This window comes from Chenopodium album, chromosome 22 (assembly GCF_948465745.1).
Source record: "Chenopodium album chromosome 22, dcCheAlbu1.1, whole genome shotgun sequence".
In the NCBI taxonomy this organism is placed as follows: Eukaryota; Viridiplantae; Streptophyta; class Magnoliopsida; order Caryophyllales; family Amaranthaceae; genus Chenopodium; species Chenopodium album.
The window spans coordinates 10,945,028-10,968,144 of NC_137855.1; positions in this window are offsets into that span (position 1 = coordinate 10,945,028).

A 23,117-nucleotide genomic window follows, 5' to 3' on the forward strand; every position below is an offset into this window, starting at 1 on the left:
TTGTACGGAATGGTACTGGCATCGATATTTATGTATTTAATAACTGAATCGGACCTCTGCATTTGGATCATGACCAATACTGACCCACTACCCATATATCGGCCTATTTCGACTGCTACATGGAGACCTGCTTTTAGTTACATGGACACCCATCGCCTACTTGGCAAGACCGCTACGTAGACTGACATGTGGCACCAGCTTAGGGATTTCTATAAATACCCTAGCATATATGTCACTTCTAAGACACATTTTTCTAACCCAAGCACTCTTAAACCACCTTTATAGTCTTATCATCATCTAATTACCGACTTTAGCCTCAGAGCGGTTATTCTTAGACAAACTCCGAGGACAGCTAACCATTACCAGACACAGGTTATCAGAGAAACTAATATGGTATTATTGTAAGTGTATTGATTTAATATTATAAGAACTATATCATATATAATATGTAATATTATATCGTGATACCAAATAGGTGTCTATTCTTAGGAGATAGAATTAGTTCTATAGATATTATTAGAAGATATGTCTGCCTAAAGTCCTTATTAGGGATGAGCAAAACTATATAATAATCCGAAAATCCGATCGGAAAATTTAGGATAAACAATTCAAAAATTCCATATATCGGATCGGATATCGAAATTTTAGATTTCAAATATCCGAAAAAAAAGTCGGATATCGGATAAAAAAAAAACCCAAACCAACAAACCCTAAATACCCCAAAAGCCCAAATCCCTCAAAAGCCCAAATACTCAAACCAACAAAACCCTAAATCAAAACCTTTGAATCCCACGACCCTCCCTCTCTCCTCTCAAATCTCTTTCTCCTCTCCAGATATCTTTTTGTATTTCGATCATCCTCACCACCCCTCTCTCTCTTCCAGCTTCTCTTTCATCCTCTTTCTCTTCTCCCTTCTCTCAATCTTCTCTTCCATCCTCTTCTTCTCCTTCGATCTATGCAACCCACCGCACCACCAGGTAGGGTTGTTCACTTTCGGATATTCGATCCGATCCGAATATTTGAAATTTTCGGATCGAATATTCGGATTTTTGGATAGGGTAGTTAAATATTTGGACAAAATCCGACCTGTATCCGAACCGAAAACCGGAATTTTTTTTTCAGATATCCGAAACCTTAAAATCGGATCAGATATTTAAAATTTCGAATCAGATCATCGGATTTTTTTTCTAGATTCTAGACTAGTACAACTATTTTTGTATTCCTACCTTTTAAAAAGTATGAGATACTCTTATGAATAGTGCTTGGACAAATATACCCTCTAAAATCTTTATAACTCTTATGAGTAGTGCTTGGACAAAGATACCCTCTAAAATGTTTATAACTCTTATGAGTAGTGCTTGGACAAATACTCTTTAAAATATTTATTTACTTGATTGCTCCCATTAATGTTAATTAGCTCTTTTCTAAAAAAAACTCTTGTAAATAGTGTGCTGACATTTGTACCCTTAAACATATTTGTTTACATATCCCTACCTTTTAAAAAGTGTGATATAACTCTTATGAATATTGCTTGAACAAATATACCCTCTAAAATGTTTATTTACTTGATTGCTTCCATTAATGTTAATTAGCTCTTTTTAAACTCTTAAGAATAGCGTGCAAACATTTATACCAATAAAAATATTTGTTTACATGTTTTCCCTTACTTGATTGCCCCAATAACTGTTAGTTTGCTCTTTGTTTAAAACTCATAAGTGTAGTGTGCAGACACTTGTACCCCTAAAATATTTATTTACATATTTTCTTTATTAATGTTCTAACAACTAAAGTTGTGATGTCAGTTCAAGTCGAAAAAGCTTTCGGAATATTTCTAGCTATGGCGCACGCGTTATCCAACCTAGTGACTTATAAAATTTGTAAATTTTAATCACTACAAGAAAACGCTTATTTACCGATGGCTAGAAAAATCCATCGGTAAAAAATAATTTACCGATGGTTTTACTTAGCCATCGGTATTTTGAGAAATACCGATGGCCTGGCTATCGATATATTTTTTCCGATGGCTTTCTTCCATCGGTAAAATATTATATTTTAACACAAAATTTAAAATTTTTACCGATGGCTAAAAACCATCGGTATAAAATAAATACCGATGGCTTTTAGCTATCGGTATTTTACCGATGGTTACAAGCCATCGGTAATTTTTAAAAATAAAAATAAAAAAAATGAAGTAAAACCCTAAAAAATGAAGCGCCTTTTTCCTTTTTCTCTTTCTTCTTTCTCTTATTTTCTCACGCCTCTCTCCTTCTCTTATTTTCTCACGCCTCTCATCTCTTTTTCTCTCTCCTCTCTCTCCTCCTTCCCCCTTTTGCTCTTTTCTCCTCTCACTCTTCCATTCCCTTGTTTCTTTTTTTCTTTTCCTCATCACTCATCTCACTTCTATGCCCTCCCCTCTAAGTTTTGTTCTTTCTCATGGTGTTTGTGGCTTTGTTCGACGGTGTTCATGGGCTATTTGTGGGTTTTTCGGCGGCAATGTGGTTTTTTTGGTCAAATTCGACCATAAAAACTCCAGATCTGGAGTTTTGATGGTCGAATTAGACCATTTAAACCTTGAGAAGTAAAAAGAAAATCAAAGGTATGTTATTTGTGGTTGAATGTTCGTTGGTTTTTTTGTTTTCGTGGGTTTTGTTGTTGATGTTCGTGGGTTCGTGAGTTGTGTTTGATTTTCCTTGGTTTTTGGTTGATTTTCGATGGAATATTGTGGTTGATTTTCATTGGTTTTTTTTGGTTGATTTTTATTGATTTTCGTTAGTTTTTGTGGTTGATTTTCATGGATTATTGGTTGTTTTTCTTGAATTTATGAGGGTGGTGGTGGTTGCGGTGGCTGGAACTTAGGTGGTGTGGGGTGGTTGCGGTGGCTGGAACTTAGGTGGTGTGGGGTGGTTGCGGTGGCTGGAACTTAGGTGGTGTGGGGTGGTTGGTCGTTTGGGTAGGGGCTAGTAGATAGGGGGGTGGGGGACTGGGGGTAGGGGGTAGGGGGTATGGGGCAGGGGCAGGGGCAGCGGGTAATAGGGTGGGTAGGGTGGGTTTTTAATTTTTTTTTATTTTTTAAAAATAATTACCGATGGCTAAAAACCATCGGCAATATTAATATACCGATGGTTTTCCGCCATCGGTAAAAACAAACCGATGGTTTAAGCCATCGTTATTTTAAAAATCACCGATGGAGTTTGGCTATCGGTAAAACCATCGGTATTATTTTTACCGATGGCTTTTCCATCGGTATTTTCAGATTTCCCGACGACTTGTTAACCGATGGCCAAAATACCGATGGTAGCCATCGGTAAACGTGATACCGATGGTTTTTTATATATTTGCCGATGGATTTTGGCCATCGGTATTTGGATGTTTTCTAGTAGTGAATTGTGCCAAATTGCTTTCCTTTATAAACATGGTGAGCAAAAAATTAGCTAGGGTACCAAAGACTGGAATTAAAACCTATTAGGATATCTGCTGAGCTCATGAACAAACCCACACATGTGAGAAGAGGTATTGTTAGATTAATCGAGTGTAAAAAGTGGAAGTGAGTATTAAAATGTGTATCCTACATTGAAAAAAAAAAGAGAAATTAAAATTGTGTATATTTTATAACTCTCTTTATTGTCATATAGTTTTGAAGTGGAAACTCATTGGATTTATAAAGTGGGCACTCGTAACGGGTGCGGCCCAAACCTGTTTATCAGTATCCTAGTTTCAAAATCGAAACTTTGAGCGTAGGTTAGGTTAGTAACGAAATCGGGAATTAACTTGCCTGTTGTGACAGGTTTTTGATAGTTTTGTGTGGGAGACCCTTAATGCATGTGACCTCATGATTGATTGAAGATATGTGATGCCGCCACTTATAGGGAAAAAAAAAAGATGAAGTATATACTTCCACCGCTTTTTGTTATTGCACCATATATGTTAGGTATTTAGGCACAATAATTTTAGTAGTGGAAAAAAAAAGGAAAAAAGAGAAAGGTGAAGATACAAAATTGTTTGTATGATGTAAACGTCAACTAAAGAATAAGTGTGAAAATTAAGAATATGTTGCGTGTTTACAATGTGAACAAAGATTTTTTTTTTGTTCTAAAATAAAAATGGTGTGATATTTGTGAAAAAAACTAGATAAAAACAAGTGGTGCCATATTAAAATTGGAGGAAGTATATAAGTTACTACAGGATCCCATGTTGCTACCCCCACTTCCCTACCTTATAAAAAGTGGAAGATTACACTTATGAATAGTGCACGGACGTTTATGACCTTCAAAATGTTTGTTTACCTTTACCTTATAAAAAGTGGAAGATTACACTTATGAATAGTGCACGGACGTTTATGACCTTCAAAATGTTTGTTTACCTTTTTACCCTTATTTTTAATTTAAAAAGTGGAAGATTACACTTATGAATAGTGCACGGACGTTTAATTTAAAATGTTTGTTTACCTTTTTACCCTTATTTTGTAATTTATTAAGGATTTTCATTTTTTTTTGGTTTTAAAAGTGGAAGATTACACTTATGAATAGTGCACGGACGTTTATGACCTTCAAAATGTTTGTTTACCTTTTTACCCTTATTTTGTAATTTAAAAAGTGGAAGATTACACTTATGAATAGTGCACGGACGTTTAATTTAAAATGTTTGTTTACCTTTTTACCCTTATTTTGTAATTTATTAAGGATTTTCATTTTTGGTTTTTCACAAAACACCTTTAGACTATTAGATGGATGAATTTGAAACATCTACTCAATTAATGAGAAATTAAATGGAATAATAAAGTTTGAAATATTTGATTTTTATGAAATGGATATATTTTTTTTTTTTTTTTACCTAAATGCTGAAATACAAGTATCCCCACGAAGAAGAGTCAGGTAAGCAATATGCATTAGTATTATTTTTATTTTTGGTTTATTATTCTATGAAGATAGAATTAGCATCATTTGTGTTCTAACTTCCGTTCTTTCTTTGCAGAAATAATACAAAAATAATTTTTCCTTATACAACAATTGACTAAACCACTTAGATAACTTTTTCATAAGAAAACTTTTCTTATTATAAAATTACCTTACCCAAACTTATGCAAATCAGTAACCAGATAATTAATCTTAGAAAAAGATAATCTAAAATAAATAGTGGTCACATTTAGCATTTTCAACACCCATTTAGAGTTACCTACTACAATCTCTATATGAACGTATAATTGAGAGTTGTAGGTAGTTTCGACATACTATCTATTTTCTATATATGCCATATCATAAACTATATGCGCTTGCTTATCTACCCTAAAGCTTGCTAAAGTTGCCTGAACTAAAATGTCTAACAGTAGTAGCTTCTTTGATTAACTCCATTGTCTTTTCCCTTAACACATTTACTGTATTACTAGACAGGGTGATTGACTAGAATTTGAAGCAATAGCTACCAGGTTAGCGACTAAGCCCATGTTTTCCTAGATTGCACCAACAACTAAGCTGAATAGAATTTGGGCTCTAAAATGAGCTTTGAAAGCCATTTCCTTTGAGCAAGCTATGCTCACTAATAGAAAAAACAAATTGGCAAGCGGTTCAAACCCCCCAATGGCAAGCGGTTTTGAACCGCTCCCTAATGGGGGGCTTGCCAATGGCCATTCAAATGGCAAGCGGTTCAGAACCGCTTGCCTTTTGATGAGAATGGCAAGCGGTTTGGCGCCAAAACCGCTTGCCATTACACTTGACATACTCTTATGTCAATTGTAATTGCAAGCGGTTTTGGCGCCAAACCGCTTGCCATTCTCTTCAAATGGGAAGCGGTTCTGAACCTAAACCACTTGCCATTCCTTTTTTTTTTTTCCAAAATTATTATTAATTTGTAATAATATAATTAGTGACCTGTTTTAATATAAATAGTCATGTCTTAATTATAATAGGGACCTGTCACAATAATATTAATATTATTAATAATATTATTATTATTATTAATAATATTAATATTAATATTATTAATAATAATACAATAATAACATGAAATAAAAATTACATATATATCATATCAAAAGTAACATCATTGTAATATTGAATTAACAATAATATGTAAGTACACCAAAATGTGTAAAGATATATAACACCATCAATAGCTACGTACTAATCATAATTAATGTTAATATAAAAAAAAAAAACATATATATACTAACTAAAATAATGTTCATCATACTAATAACTAAACTCAAGCTCACTAATTAATTTGGTGTGTGTGCACCCACTCCGACAATACTAATAGATGCCATCAAATGTCACGAAATAAGCCCACATGTCGCGAATTTCATCGATTTCTTTGCTTGTTAACGGGCCTTCCCTTTGAATCGCGCAAACCTTTAGGAAAAACAAAACAAACATTATATATATAACACTTGACTATTATAAAAAAAATTCAAATAATTAGCTAGCTAGGACTAATTGATGCCATTTACAAATCACATCAAAAGAGCATTATGCCATTTACAAATCACATCAAAAGAGCATTACGCATTTTACCCATTGATGCCCCACATAAGTCCTATATGACTTGTACTTTTCCCATTTTCTACATTTCATATCATATGCACTAATTCTCTATCAAAACAAGTCAATATTACCTAGTCTTAGGTGTCTAAGGCTTGAAATCACATCAAAAGGACATTTTACTAAGTTTTAGGACGCATTTTATACAAGATGCTCCAAATAAGGCCTATATGACTTCTACTTTGCCCATTTTTTACATTTTTTATCAAATGCACTAATTCTTTATCATAACATGTCAATATTACCTAGTACTTGGTTTCTAAGACTTGAAATCACATCAAAAAAACATTTTACTAAGTTTTAGGGTCTATTTTATCCAAGGATGCCCCAAATAAGGCCTATTAGACTTCTACTTTGCCCATTTTCTACTATTCTAGTCAAATGCACTAATTCTTTCTCATAACATGTCAATATTACCTAGTCTTAGGTGTCTAAGGCTTGAAATCACATGAAAAGAACATTTTACTAAGTTTTAGGACGCATTTTATACAAGATGCCCCAAATAAGGCCTATATGACTTCTACTTTGCCCATTTTCTACATTTTTTATCAAATGCACTAATTCTTTATCATAACATGTCAATATTACCTAGTACTTGATGTCTAAGACTTGAAATCACATCAAAAAAATATTTTACTAAGTTTTAGGGCCTATTTTATCCAAGGATGCCCCAAATAAGGCCTATTGGACTTCTACTTTGCCCATTTTCTACTATTCTAGTCAAATGCACTAATTCTTTCTCATAACATGTCAATATTACCTAGTCTTAGGTGTCTCATGTTTGAAATCACATCAAAAGAACATTTTACTAAGTTTTAGGACGCATTTTATACAAGATGCCCCAAAAAAGGCCTATATGACTTGTACTTTTCCCATTTTCTACATTTCATATCATATGCACTAATTCTCTATCAAAACAAGTCAATATTACCTAGTCTTAGGTGTCTAAGGCTTGAAATCACATCAAAAGAACATTTTACTAAGTTTTAGGACGCATTTTATACAAGATGCCCCAAATAAGGCCTATATGACTTCCACTTTGCCCATTTTCTACATTTTTTATCAAATGCACTAATTGTTTATCATAACATGTCAATATTACCTAGTACTTGGTGTCTAAGACTTGAAATCACATCAAAAAAACATTTTACTAAGTTTTAGGGTCTATTTTATCTAAGGATGCCCCAAATAAGGCCTATTGGACTTTTACTTTGCCCATTTTCTACTATTCTAGTCAAATGCACTAATTCTTTCTCATAACATGTCAACATTACCTAGTCTTAGGTGTCTAAGGCTTGAAACCACATCAAAAGAACATTTTACTAAGTTTTAGGACGCATTTTATACAAGATGCCCCAAATAAGGCCTATATGACTTCTACTTTGCCCATTTTCTACATTATTTATCAAATGCACTAATTCTTTATCATAACATGTCAATATTACCTAGTTTTTGGTGTCTAAGACTTGAAATCACATCAAAAGAACATTTTACTAAGTTTTAGGACACATTTTATACATGGATGGCCCAAATAAGGCCTATATGACTTCCACTTTGCCCATTTTCTACATTTTGTATCAAATGCACTAATTCTTTATCATAACATGTCAATATTATCTAGTACTTGGTGTATAAGACTTGAAATCACATCAAAAGAACATTTTATTAAGTTTTAGGACGCATTTTATCCATGATGCCCCAAATAAGGCCTTAATGACTTCTACTTTGCCTATTTTCTACATTTCTTATCAAATGAATTAATTCTTTCTCATAACATGTCAATATTACCTAGTCTTAGGTTTTTAAGGCTTGGAATCACATCAAAATGAAATTTACTAAGTTTTAGGACAAATTTTATCCAAAATGGCCCAAATAAGGCCTAGTTGACTACTACTTTGCCCAATTTCTACATTTCTTATCAAATGGACTATTTCTTTCTCATAACATGTCACTATTACCTAGTCTTAGGTGTTTAAGGCTTGGAATCACATCAAAATGCATTTTACTAAGTTTTAGGATGGATTTTATCCAAAATGGCCCAAATAAGGCCTAGTTGACTACTACTTTGCCCAATTTCTACATTTCTTATCAAATGGACTATTTCTTTCTCATAACATGTCACTATTACCTAGTCTTAGGTGTATAAGGTTCGAAATCACATCAAAATAACAATTTACTAAGTTTTAGGACGCAATTTACCCAAAATGGCCCAAATATGACATGTATGACTTCATTACCAAATTCCCTATCAATTACGCAACAAGTTCAAAAAATATTACCACAATGGCCAAATTCACTTTCAATTACGCACCAAGTTCATAAAATACTACCACATTCCCCGGGCTGCTACCAAGGCTGCTGCCATATGGCTGCTGCTGGCAGCAGCTGCAACTAGCTTGGCTGCTGCAGCTAGCTGGGCTGCTGCCATGGCTGCTGCAGCTGCCTGGGCACCTGCCTGGGCTGCTACTGCCAAGGCTACTGCCGTGGCTGTTGCAGCGGCCTGGGCACCTGCCTGGGCTGCTGCTGCTGCTGCTGCCGTGGCTGCTGCAGCGGCCTGGGCACCTGCCTGGGCTGCTGCTGCTGCCATGGCTGCTGCAGCTGCTTGGTCTGCTGCCATGGTTGCAGCAGCTGCCTGGGCACCTGCCTGGGCTGCTGCTGCAGCTGCCTGGTCTGCTCCCAGGCAGCAGCAGCAGGGATGTGCAATCTAAACCTCAAATGATGGTGGAAGATGTATCCCAAGGATCGAGGTCATATATATAATGCTTTTTGGAATGATATATGCCTATTAATTGGTCATGACACGAAAATAGATAAACTCATGAATGCATAATTTATGTAAATATATGTATTATATATTTAGTATATAATATATACGAAGTATATGTTTAAAAAAGATTAACTCACTAAAATGTATGTCAAGTAAAAGATTAGCACATGAATGCATTATTTATCTACTATTTTAGTATTTTACAACCCTAAAAGATTAGCATCAGCAGCCCAGCCCAGGCAAGATTAGCATCAGCATTTATCTACTATTTTAAGTAACAAAAAAAACAAAAAAAAAGGAGAAGCAGGCCCAGCAGCCCAGGCAACTGCAGCAGCCCTGGCAGGCCCAAGCAGCTGCAGCAGGCCCAGGCAACTGCCCAGGCAGCAGCAGCAGCCCTGGCAGGCCCAGGCAGCTGCAGCAGGCCCAGGCAACTGCAGAAGGCCAAGGCAGCTTGTAGGCAGAAGCAGCAGGCCATGGAAATTGCCGAGGGGAATTGCGGGTTTTGCCTCTTTCTTGTACTACATGATTTGTAAGCCAAAATAAAACAGCAAATTCAAAGGACTTACCATTGTATCGTCCCAAGCCGTTTGAAGCAACCCGGGTGGTACCTCGGCCCAATCAAGTGTAATGGGTATTTTACGAGTTAGTATGCCAACGTGTTGGGAATATTTGCATTTATATGACATTCAACTAACAATACACAAGTTCATTCATTCATATATTGCTAATTAAATTACCTAAAATCAAACTAAGGTTAACAATCCATTCATTCATTCATAGCAATCCATTCAAACATTATAATTTACTAACCAAATTTAACAAACTAACATGTTAACTAATAACTATTCTCTTCAAAAAATTAACTTTAAAGCTACTCATATTCAAACAACATATATATATATATAACATTTAAACAATTAAAGTAACAATTAACATTATGGAATAAACAAACAATTAATAAAACAATTAAGATAAATGTGTTCACTAAATTTGAAACCCTAACTTTAAAGTTTGAAATAAACAAACAATTAATACATATTTAAGTAAAGTTTAGCAAGAGCTCACCCTAATTTGAGAGTGTGAAAGAGAAGGATTGATATTGTGGGGTGAGAGTTAGACTTGTGGTGGCTTTGAAAGAAGTAGTAGCTTCAATTAGGGCAGGGAGAGAGAGAGGTGTGGTGGTGGGGCGAAAAATCAGAACACACACCACCAGCCACCCATGAATTGGCAGCCGCACCCCCACGAAAACAGCAGCATGCAGCCACGAACACCACCAGCGACCTTGAGCAACACCTCCCCACGAACGCTGCAAATTTTCGCACAGGAGCAGCTACAAACAAACCCACGAAAATTAAAAAAAAAAAAGAGAGAGAAAAGGGAGTGAAAGGAGTGGTGGTGGCGGCGGCGGTGGTGGTGGTGGAGTATGCTTGAGAGTGGAGTTGGAAGCAAGGAGTGAGAAAGAGAGGGGAAGTGAATTAGAGAGTATCTGTTCGAATTTTTGGGGAAAAATTCGACTAAGTGCCGCTGACTGCTGAGTTTTAATTCCCGCAAATTTTTTTTTTTGAATTGGCAAGCGGTTCGGGGTTGAACCGCTTACCATTATACCAAATGGCAAGCGGTTCAACCCCGAACCGCTTGCCAATACATGTAATGGGAAGCGGTTCGCGCCAAAACCGCTTGCCATTCTAAAAAAGAGTTTTTTTTTTTTAAATAGGGTCTTTCGAAGCGGATTTGAAAAACCGCTTGCCAATTGGGGCTTCCCATTTAGTTTTTTCTACTAGTGGCTATTGCACTAACATGAATACTTACACGGTGTGGCTTCTTACAAAAACATTGGCAAAGACTATACATGTATTGCGTACTAGCAACATTAAACTTTGCTTATGAGTCATCGGTTGTAATAGTTGCTTTTGAAAAGACTCATATCACTTTTTTACTCTTTTGTCATACAATTAAATAGCCTATTATGGTTATGATATTAGTTAACTTACGGTTCACATCTTCAAGCGTTTTTGTAGTTGTATTACACATAATAACTATGGACGTGTTTCACAATGCTACAATTAGAAACACATTGATTAGAAACATAGTATTGCTCATGAGATACAAAAGCAATTAATACACAAGAGCACAGAAAACAAATTATATGTGAAGAAGTTTTTATTTATAAATTATTTATCTAAAGTCTGCTAGGTTTGTTTTCAAAAAAAAGTCTGCTATGTTTAAGCTTTACTTGTGATGCTTCTGTTCTAATGTGCCAAAAGGATTCTTCCATTCATTTCGTAATACTACGTATATAACATTAATAAGACGATATGTCTCACTTTATATATTCACATTATAACCGAAGACATATAACAAACGGTTTCATTACCAATCCATTACTTATGTGTGGAGTGTAAACGCAAGCCAAAAGAGCCTAATGTAACAACTAGCCATCCGCGCGCATCGAGCGCGTGGACTACCCTAGTATAGCTAAAAATTCCTATATTATTGACGAACGGTTGAAGTGACTAGCATTTACTTCATTAAGTTGGTAGGTTGGTTGAATTTTTGAATCGTGTAGATATTTATTAAATGCTCTTGTTTGCCGACATGAACATGATTGATAAAGCATTTCTTGATTCTTTCAATATTCTAGTCTAGTTATAAACTCTACCAAGGCCGTTCATTGATTTTAGGGGCCCTGTTCTAAAATAAAAAAATGGGCCCTTAATTTCGAAATTATACAAATTTTTAATTTGTAATGAAGTACTTACATTTAGGTAATATGCCTTTTTTTTTTTACTAATCGAAGCGACAAGTAATACACATTATTTGCAATAGATATATACTCATAGAGTCGTAGTATATTTTGAAGAAGAAAAAAAATAAAGAAACTAGTTCACATTGCTAAAATAAGAAAATTACCTTATCGTAAATCAAACGAAGGATGAATAAGCAAGAACTTCTATGAACTTATCGAAATCAAAAGTCTTAAATCAACAATTCACAAAACAATTTGAGTATATTGTTATATGAGGGTTTGTAGTATTCTTACTAATTATTTTTCTCTACATGTCTATCTTTTGTTGATGGAGAAATAGAAATTTATTTTTTTCTAGTTTGTTTTAAATTTGGTAATTTTGAAAATTTAACTAGAATATTGATGGAAGAATATGAAAAGTTGAAGAAATCGATATAGAAACTTGAATAAGGGAGATGAAATATGCATAAGAATTGGAAAATAACTAGGCATGAGAATAATGCATTAATGTTGACTTAATTAAATTCTAAACCTAAATATAAAACTGTAAAAAAATATCAGCTTTTAAAGTTTTACTACTGATATTTTTATTACCAAAAAAAAATAAAATAAAAAAAAAATAAAAATTAAAATTGGGCCCTTTGAAAATTGGGGCCCTGTGCAAGAGACCACCTTGCACACCCCCTTCTACGCCCCTGAACTCTACAAGAGCATAGTTATAACACAAACTATACATAAACAATTTTTTATTTTACTCTAATAAATTTAGTACATGAAATAAAATTCATAATAATTTCTTGCATTGAAATATAATTAAACAAACAAATTATTTTGCCAATTTGAAGAGTTAGGTTGGGATGTAAATAAAATAAAATGATACAAGTATTTATTCGAGGTATATGATAATAAGTAAGCATTTGATCGATAATTGCAACTATATTGTTACAATTTTAACAGGTACTGTTTTAATTAGCGGTTAGGTAATCTAAAAATCAATCCAAACTATTAGAGTTCTTTTCTCAAATTAATTTTTTTATTTGTGTTTTAAAAGAAAGGTGATGAAAAACTTATACTTATGAGGAAATTAGAGAATGAGTTGAATACACTTCGTATATTGCATTATTTTCAATTAGATTAGTTAAGATAGTGGGAAGAATGTTAAACCTTATTAAAGAGATTTGATTGAGGTAGTTAGTGCTCGTCACTTTTTTTAGTTAAGCTAAAGCTGGGTACGAGTTGCGCTGACATGAAATTGATTTAACTTATCACAACGACAATATGAGAGACACATTAGTGAACTAGCTATAGGTTGTGCATGGGCCCATTTTAAAGTTTTAAAACAAACATTATTCCATGCCACTGCGTTTGTTTTATTCCTCACATATTGATAAACACAATTTCATAGAATTACTAACGGTTTTTTTTTTTTTTTTTTTTTTTTTGGGGGGAAAAATGAAAATTACCGAATAAAAAAAAATGTCAGAAAACAAGGTGATCGATTAATTTAAAAAAAAAAAGAAAGAAAAGAAAAAGCAATTGAGTTAGCAATCCATTTTGCTAGTATTAACAAAAGCTACAATTCAATTGCTTACTTTAAGTTTTTGAATTACTGTATACAATTCACTAACAATCCTAAGAAAGTTGTCTATTTGCCTATCATTATACACGAATTATTTATGTATTACCTATGGAAAAACCCAAACTCTATAAAACTTTTTTTTTTTTTTTTTTTAATGATTCCATCCTTATTTTTATCGCACTCATAGAGCATGCATGGAATAAACCATGAATAAATCTTGTATGCGTAATGTTTAGCATGAGCCTAATTAACCTTGTAGAGAGCCCTGACAGTATATTGAAACAAAATTAAAGGTTTAGCTTGATAAAATGCTAGGAGCCGAATTGAATCGATCGACAGTTTTTATGAATTTGGACTGCAACCTATATTGCCCAAAACAAACCAAACTATGGGTGCAACTGCTACCTCCGTTTTAAAATTACAGATAAATATACTATTTTCTCCTAATTACTCCGTACTAAATTTAACACCCAATCATCACTTACTTTTTAGCTTTTCCATACAAATTACACACATACCTAGAAAATCATTACTTACTTTTTATTATCTCTTTTCCATACAAAATACACACATACTTAAAAAAATCATTACTTACTTTCTAACTTTTTCATACAATATTCTCTACTTTTTATTATCCCCATACAACATTTTTCACTTTTTATTTTTTCATACAATATTTCTCTACTTTTTTCATCCTCTGTAAAAACCGTATTTTTTAGAGTTATTTGTGTGTAATTATGGGACGAAAGGATCGGAGTAAATCGTGAGAACATATGATATATATGATTGGCGTTTACAAGTAGAACGTACTAATAAACAATTTTACTTGAAAGCTTTTCTCTTAAGTTTAAATGTCCTATACAAAAAATAAAATGGTGTAAAGAAGTATCTAGCAATTCATACAATAACAATGAACATCCATTATACTCTTAACTTACAAGGTACCTTATCAAGACTATCGAAGCAAAGGGTAAAAAATGTTACAAGTAGTAATTAATACGAAGTATATCTTAAGTCTTATTTTACAATGTACGAGAATTCACATGTTACATGTACACATATATATTGGGTTCAACCGTTCAATACAACATTCATCAAGCTAGCTAATTTACGAATTAGTATCATTTACTAAGGAAAACGTGAGGGAGGTTGTGGCCAAGGTGCCTTGAAATGTGAGCAGGAACACGGAGGTAGTAATGATCGAAAAGGCGGTAAAGCTGATGGTGTTGGCGGAAAAACACTGCCGGGTTTAGGTGGTGAGGGACGAAATCTAAACCAATGTCTTGCTCGGTTGGCAATCGGGGGGATAGGTTGTGGATAATTTGGTGGCCGTCTTCTTCTTCCAATCCGCGATCTATGCCTTGTAAGTTCTTCCATGAATTGATCAAGTTTTCGTGTTGAACTCTCTTTGAAGTCTTGTGTTGTGGCAATGTTGAACACAACACAATGTACTAACAAAACTAACAATATAATGTGTAAGGTTAAAGGCAGCTTCATTGTTTGGCGTGGTAGAAGTGTAGTGTAAATGTGTAATAGATCGATCTTGTAGTATAAGTAGCCATTACATGTTACATGGATTTTGGGACATAAGAAAATAGGTGTAAAAATTGAGGGGAATGTTCAATGCATTCCCACAATTACATAAATAACAGCTGTTTTGGGCTTTTATGGTGCATTGAGAAGAGCAAAATTCCTCGATATATGGGGTGTATAATTGTATCGGTAAAATGTATGGTAAAGTCATTCAACCAATATGACGATATCTTACCAAGCTTAGCTTGGTCTAGTGGAAAAGATTGCATCTTTCAACCATGAGGTTGGGGGTTTAATCCCCACTAGAGGCACTTTGAGGGTGGGGATTCCTTACCCTTCCCCCTCACTCTCAAAGTGTCTGGCCCGCAAATTTTGGGCCAAAAAAAACGTGAGTGTTGAGATTCGATCAGGGTCCTTCTCCTTACCATTAATTTTTTTTTTAAAAAGAAAATTGACAATTTCTTTAAGGTTGAGGAGGTTGGTACTTGAATAACTCCCCATCTCATATCTTTGAGGTATAGAGATCAATGCTCATGGGATTTATTTGAGTATTTTATATCTCCTCTCTTAAGTAAATCCTCTTCTTACCCCAAAAGAAAATGATAAACTCTTTTGACCGCATATGCAATTTACGAATTTTGTTAATTACTTGAAGTGAAAGTAACAAAAAATGTAATCATATGAGATTCTATTATATTTGTCTTGATTTATGTTATTCAATTAAAGATAATGACAATAGTTAAAAATATACTCTACATTGACAAGTATGAATAACAAATGTTTCAATAATTATAAGGATCATATATAACATAATAATGGTGATAAATGATTGATTTTGTCCAAATTCTTAAACTAAAACCATTTATCCCTTATGCTGCATATATGAATAGTAGGCCAATATCAACAATAAGTCAACATTTAATAACTCCGCACTTTTATGTAAAACATAATGATAATGTGCTTTATGAGGATTTTGTTAGCTAAAAATGCATCGACCATTAAAACATATATCTTGTATACTACTCCCTCCGTCCCCTTTTGATAGTCTCTTATGGGTAAATTTTAGTCCCAAAATGTTCACCCCATTTGCTTTTTTCCAATAACCATTAATATTAATTTTTTACTAATATTTCCTCCAATTTGCATCAATACTTGTGCAAAGTTATATTTCCCATGTAAATTTTGTTTTTCCATGTACTTTTATTACTTTCTCTCTCTATTTTTTTGTATACCTAATGTCAATTTACTTTTTCAATGTATTTTAACTATTCTTATTTGTGTTTATTAATTCCCGTGAAAAATGCCCATACTATCAAAAGGGACGGAGGGAGTATATTATTTCACAAATTTCTTCATGTTGTAAACACTACTTCTGTTTCTTATTATTTGCAATAATGCAGTAAAGGGTATTATTTATGAGATATAAAATATTCTTTTGTTGCGAATAACAAGTAAGAAAAGACCGGTAATATAAACTCCCTCTGTTTCATAATGATGTTCCTGTTTCGTCAATCGATGTAAATTTTTACCCAACTTTGACCGCAAATATCTTTAATCTCACACTAGCAAAAATTATAAAAGTTAGATATTAACTACTGGACAAGACGAATCAAACTAGATCCCACATGACTATATTTATTCTTATAGATTAAGAGAAATTTAGAAGATTCTCTTTTTCTTAAAAGTCAAAGATTTCAAACAGAAACATCATTATGGAATGAATGGAGTATTATATAGAAATGAACCAGAAATCCAGAATATACTAATTGATGAGATCCAAAGTAAATTACGTACTACCTATAAGACGGTGGAGAAGGTGGTTGATGTGTTGAGGGAGCTGGTGGAAGTGGTTGTCCGGGTGACTTAAGTTGTTTGTTCGGGCTGTGATTGTGAGACGGTATTGGGACACCGGGCGGTGGTGGAGGGAAAAATGCATACTCATGCGGTCCGCCTCGAAGTGGTGCTTGTAAGTAATGGCGTGATGGTCGTCGTCTTGGTCTTGCTATCTGCCACTTAAGACTCATAAACTCGAGCTTGAACTGAGCACTAGTACTCTGTGGTGGATGACCATATGGGTGCGCTTGTGCTTTGGCAATGTTGAGCAAAACGCCATCTAGTAACACTAACAACACTAACACTACATGTTTTGTAGCTTCATTCTTGCCATATAAAACTAGTATTATCATTTATCAAGAAACTTAAGCTAGATAAATATTCATGTTTGGGGAGTTTAAATTTTTATACAACATACATCTTAAATAACATAATTTTGATTGAGAGCTACTTTCCTAATAATCCTATTCGTCCTTTATAATGATAATCAATGTAGGTAGATGCATAATACTTCGTATAAAAGATAATGTCGATACCAATGAGGTCGTATTTTAGTAATAAAATATGACGGCATGTGTTGATGTGTATGATAGGTCAAAGTTTCAAATTCTCCAACTCTATGTAATTTTGTTTTGCCCTTGTAGCTCATTAAAAAAAGTTGTAGGATGATGTTGATTGCTTAACAACATGTGGCCTTGAGCCCTTGACTTCATGAGCTTTTATTGCTCTATGAGACTATACATGACCCAAAATTAATATAGAGGGCCTGCCGCGCGTTATCATACATTAATCTTGGGTAGATATTTGAGGAAAGTAGACGGAAAGTCCACAGTCCCCTTTATCCTCATGATTTAGCACTTGAACAATTACAGTGTTTAATTTAAAATAACATAAAGAAAAATTAAGGACTTGTTCCGATTTACTGAAAACAATTGAACTGAACTGAGCGAATTGGGGCTGAACTGAATTGAACTAAACTAAATAGAGTTGTAATGAATTGTTTATGAGAGAAGAAAATTAGGAAATGAACTGATTGGAGTTGAATTGAACTGAATTAAAATTAAGCTGAACAGAACAGGCCTAACTGTATAGTTGGGCATATAGAGGTTTTAAGACTATTCAAATAAGAGGATGAACAAGAATTTGTGTAAGAATTTAGCTTTGGCTTTAGTTGTTGACTGTTGTCTATCGGTTAGTTTGACTGGCTTTTTGAATGGTTTTTTTGTTGGTTGTTTAACATATTTTTGTTGTAAAATATTTTTGGTAAATAGGTTGTTGGTTATGATTTGTAACATATGTACCCAAAAGCCAAAAGATAAGTACTCCAAACAGTCTTTTCATTTTAGCTTGAAAGGAGAAAATACCATTTATCAAACAATAATTTTGGATGTTTGACCGAATAGACAGCCAAAAGTCAAAGCCAATAAAAAAAAAAAAAAAACGAAGAAAAGTCAGTTACCAAACAACATAATTGATGTATTGTGGAAATGGAACCATGGTGTAACCATGATGCTCATTTTATTATCGATATGAGGCTAACGTATTAAGCTCAAAAAGTGTACTTTTGGGTGAGAAGACAGAGTGACATAACTTATGTCAAATGGAAGAAATTGTGTTTAATTTTTGTGCAAGGCTACAAGCGAGTTCAATCAAATTATCATTGAGGAAAAATCTAATGTACAGTAGATAGTAAAAAATGATGTAACCTCCACTAAAAATATGCAAGAGTTGAAGAAATAAAACAACAAATGAATATAAGGATTGTAATCAACAAGAGTTGGCTCAAGTGGTAAGCAGCTTAATGGCGTTTAAGAGAGGTCTCAAGTTCGAGGCTCACCAAATGCAGAAAACTCTTGTTGGGAGACTCACCCACCATAAGCCAGATGTGCAACTCAGGTCAGATTCGGATGTAGTCACACCTAAGCTCCGGTGACCGGATGAGACAAACACAAAAAAAGAGAATCTAAGAACGTAATCCTCAAATCAAGAATTTGAAGTTATAACCATAAGGCATTATATAAATTTATAATCCGTTAAATATTACTCCATAATCATTAGCAATTACAAAATGCAAAGAGAAGAAAGCCAACAAGCACTTTTTGTTGGATGTATAGAAGTGAAGAAAAGTCAAATCGGCAACCCTACTCCAACAAATGCAATATACTTGCAATGCAAATCCACAAAAATTGTCATCATATCAACACTAACCACGTCCATATTAGCTTATTTATGGGGCTTGCCCATATTACTTAGCTTGCACAAATCAGCAATAATAATCAATAAGTAGGATCAATATTTTTCATTTCAATAATGAAATTGTGATGGTGGTGGTGGAGAATGTGGTGGTGCCTTGTTATATGACCCCGTGCGATGAGGTGGAGGTGGAAGTAGAGGTGTATAATGAGGCGTTTGGCTGCGTAAAGGTGGTGGAGGCACTCTTGATGTCGGTCTTCTTCCCGCCTTTCGTGACGCAAGATTTATAAGGTCGACCTTTATCTTATCAATTTTATAATTAGTTAGAGGTCGATATTGCAAACCTTGTCCTACACTAGCTCGCACTTCCATCACGGTAACATGTAACACTAACAAAGACACCAACATAGCAATGTGTATTATTGCACCTAATTTCATGATTATATTATGAACCGTAGTATAGAAATGCAAGCTTTCTTAATTATGAATGAGAGGAGCTAAGTTACGATATGTATAGTATTAGTATTTTTATAGTAGGCGTGGTTTGACTTTTAATATGGTTAGCTCATTTCTTACGGCTCACCGAGGTAATGATGTGGGCGATAGCTATTACTTTACCTAACAATTTCTTTGTTTTATATTATACGGCTATCTTCACAACTACTACTTTTGACGGGTCAAAATTTCAATGAACACTCCCATTATTCCTTCGTGTTTTTACTTTTTAGTGTTCACCCTTGACTTATACTCTATCTATATACATAGAGTTTTTAAGCAAGACTACTCATTTTAGAAAACATGAACAAGAAGCTATTCAAGAATAGGTTGTAGAAATTTGGAACTATTATTAGCTTGAAACCGATAATAATACGGTGAAACCGAGGTCCTCATTGTGTTCGTCGATTTGTTTCCTAAGATTAACAAACGACTCTAGCTTGCACAAAGACACATTAAGGTACGAAGATGAAGTGACATAATTAACCTATGTCCAAGGAATTGTGTTTAGCTTTTGTGTAAGTAAAAGAGATCAATCATAGTTTTATGCATGGAGGAAAAATTAGAACATAAAAAATAAAATTAAAAAGTAATTAAAAAATAAAAGCTAGTGATAAGAGTTAAAAGAAAGGAATCCAAAAGATTTGTATGTAACCCTCAAAAAAAGAATATTATTTTATTTTATTTTTTTGAATAGTCCCTCAAATCAAGAATATAGGTTTGAACGATAAGGCATAATAAATTAAAATCCAATACATATCAATCATTAATATAAGAGGCAAATTAAAGAGAATAAAGCCAAAAAAAACATTACATTTTTTGTTGGATATATAAAAACATAAAGAAAAGTCTACTCCACATCTAAAGTTACTACATTTGATACAACCTACCAAGTACCAATGGAGTACACTGAAAAAGCTCTAAAATTGCAATGCAAAGCCATACAACAAATTTCAATGATGAGGAGGTGGTGATGGTAGTGTTGGCAGAGAACGACGTGGTGGTCCATTGTAATGTGAGCCCGTGCAATGAGGCGGAGGTGGAAGTGGAGGTGGATTCGGCTTGATATAATGAGGGGTGTGGCCGCGTAAAGGTGGTGGAGGCACTCTTGATGGCGGTCTTCTTCTAGGCTTTCGTGGTGCACGACTTATAAGTTCGGCCCTTATCTTATCAATGTTGATATTAGTTGGAGGTCGATATTGCAAAACTCTTCCTACGCTAGCTCGTACTTCAAACATGGTAACATATAAGACTAATAAAAACACCAACATAATAATGTGTGTTACACCTAATTTCATGATTCTATATTTCTATGAAATGAAATATTAAACGAAATCCAAGTTTTGAATTTTGATAGGAAAAATAGTAAGAAGAGAGCAAATTAAAGTTACGATAGATGCATATAGTACTAGCATTTTTATAATAGGTGCGCCGTGAGGTTAGACTTTAAACAGTGGCAGCTCATTTCACACGGCTAGGAATACTTACCTAACATTATTTTTGTTCTATTTTATTCGATCTACAGCTATTATCACAACTACTACTCTTTACGGCTCGAAACATCAATCAATACTCTCTTTGTCTCGAGATGAACATATTATGAAATAGAACTTTTATTTCATAATCACAAACTAAACAAGTGCTTTAATCCTCTATCAGACAATCACAAACTTTTATGTATGTGCAGCTAGCCACACCGTGTGGCCACTGGCCAGCCACCATAAAATTACTCGTTTAGTGCTACAAGGTTACTTAGTTTGGGTTATAGAGGTTTCTTAGTTTATAATATAGGTGTTACTCCGTCAGTGTTGTAGGGTTACTTTGTTATTTAAGGGTTACTTAAAGTATAATAAGGATTTACTATTTCATTATATTAGGGGTTGTTAAATTTGGGAGTTTAAGGTGGAAGAAATGAGAAGAGAGAAAGAGCAGCCATTAATGGACCTTGAACAGAGGAAGAGAAGAAGAGGGAAAGAGAGAGAAAGTGAGTATTTTTTATTATGTAGAATGAATAGAATTGTACTGAACACTATTACATGTATTATATATACTACATACTAAACTTATACTAGTATACTAATACTTATAATACAATTATATTCCAACACCCCCCCTCAAACTGAAAATGGGTAAACATTTTTAGTTTGAACATTACAGCATCATACTATATTTTCCATTTTATATACAAACAGCAGTCATGTGCACACAGCACACCTATAAAAGCAATTGTAGTATATGTTGTAGCTTATTCAAGAAGAGCAACCAGTAGAAGGCTTTAAAATTGTTGTATCATCACTTTAGATGCTCCAATCATTGTCAAACTTGGCAGAAACTAAACCAACCTTCAGAGAAATCCATGCACATCATATCCTTGTACCAAAATATCACCATCAATCATTGTTGCCCCAACTGAGACAATATACCACCAACTATCCTCCAAAAACACCATTATAACCATCTACCAATCACACTACATACACCCAAACTCCAATTAGAACCAAGAGCACAAAGAAGTAAGCTGGACCAACTGAGCTTGCACAAAAAACTCTTTTGAAATGTCTTTGAAAACTTACTGTTGTCCACTTGAATACCATTTTGAAGTACAGAGAATGTGCCTCCTTCCATTTCTAGCACCCCCAACTTTCATATTACAACCACCAAACCAAATCTATTAACCTTGGAATCCTCAATACCGTATTCCCCCCTTCAAGCTTAGAAGGGTAGAAAACCATTCAAAGCTTGAAGATGCATAGACAACCAAACCACCTATATACGCCTTAACTCCAAATTCAACAATCAAACCAATCTCCAACAATATAACAAAAGGAGAATGAATGTGGAAGAGAATGTGTTTAGAAGCTTAAAAAAAAATGATCACAAAGGATCTAAAGAATTGACCTCTTTGGGTCTGAAATTGACCACTTGGGTCTTTGAAGAAATGAGCCTCAATGGGTCTCACCAAAACTGATCACAAAGGATCATCAAAGAAAGGCCTCTTTGGGCACAACAAAATGACTAACTATGGGTCTCAAAATTCAAAGCCTCTATGGGCAAAATGACCAACTATGGGTCTGAATATCAAAGCCTCTATGGGCAAAACAACAAGCCACTTATGGGCAAATGACCAGCTATGGGTCTTGAGAAAAAAGGACCACTATGGGTCAAAATAGATCACTAAGGATCATAAGAGAAAGCCTCAAAAGAAGGCAAGAAAAGAAGTGATATCAATCAAACTCTCTGGAAATTTAACCTCGGCAATTTGATTAATAATCCAAGAAGAACAAACTTTACAATTTGAGGAAGAAGAGGAAAAAGAAAGAGAAGAAAGAATGTGTTTGGGAAGAAAACAACCAGAAACTCTCAACATCACCCATCAACTATCAGCACAATATCAACATCACAAAATATATCAATCACCAATACAACCCAAACTTCAAT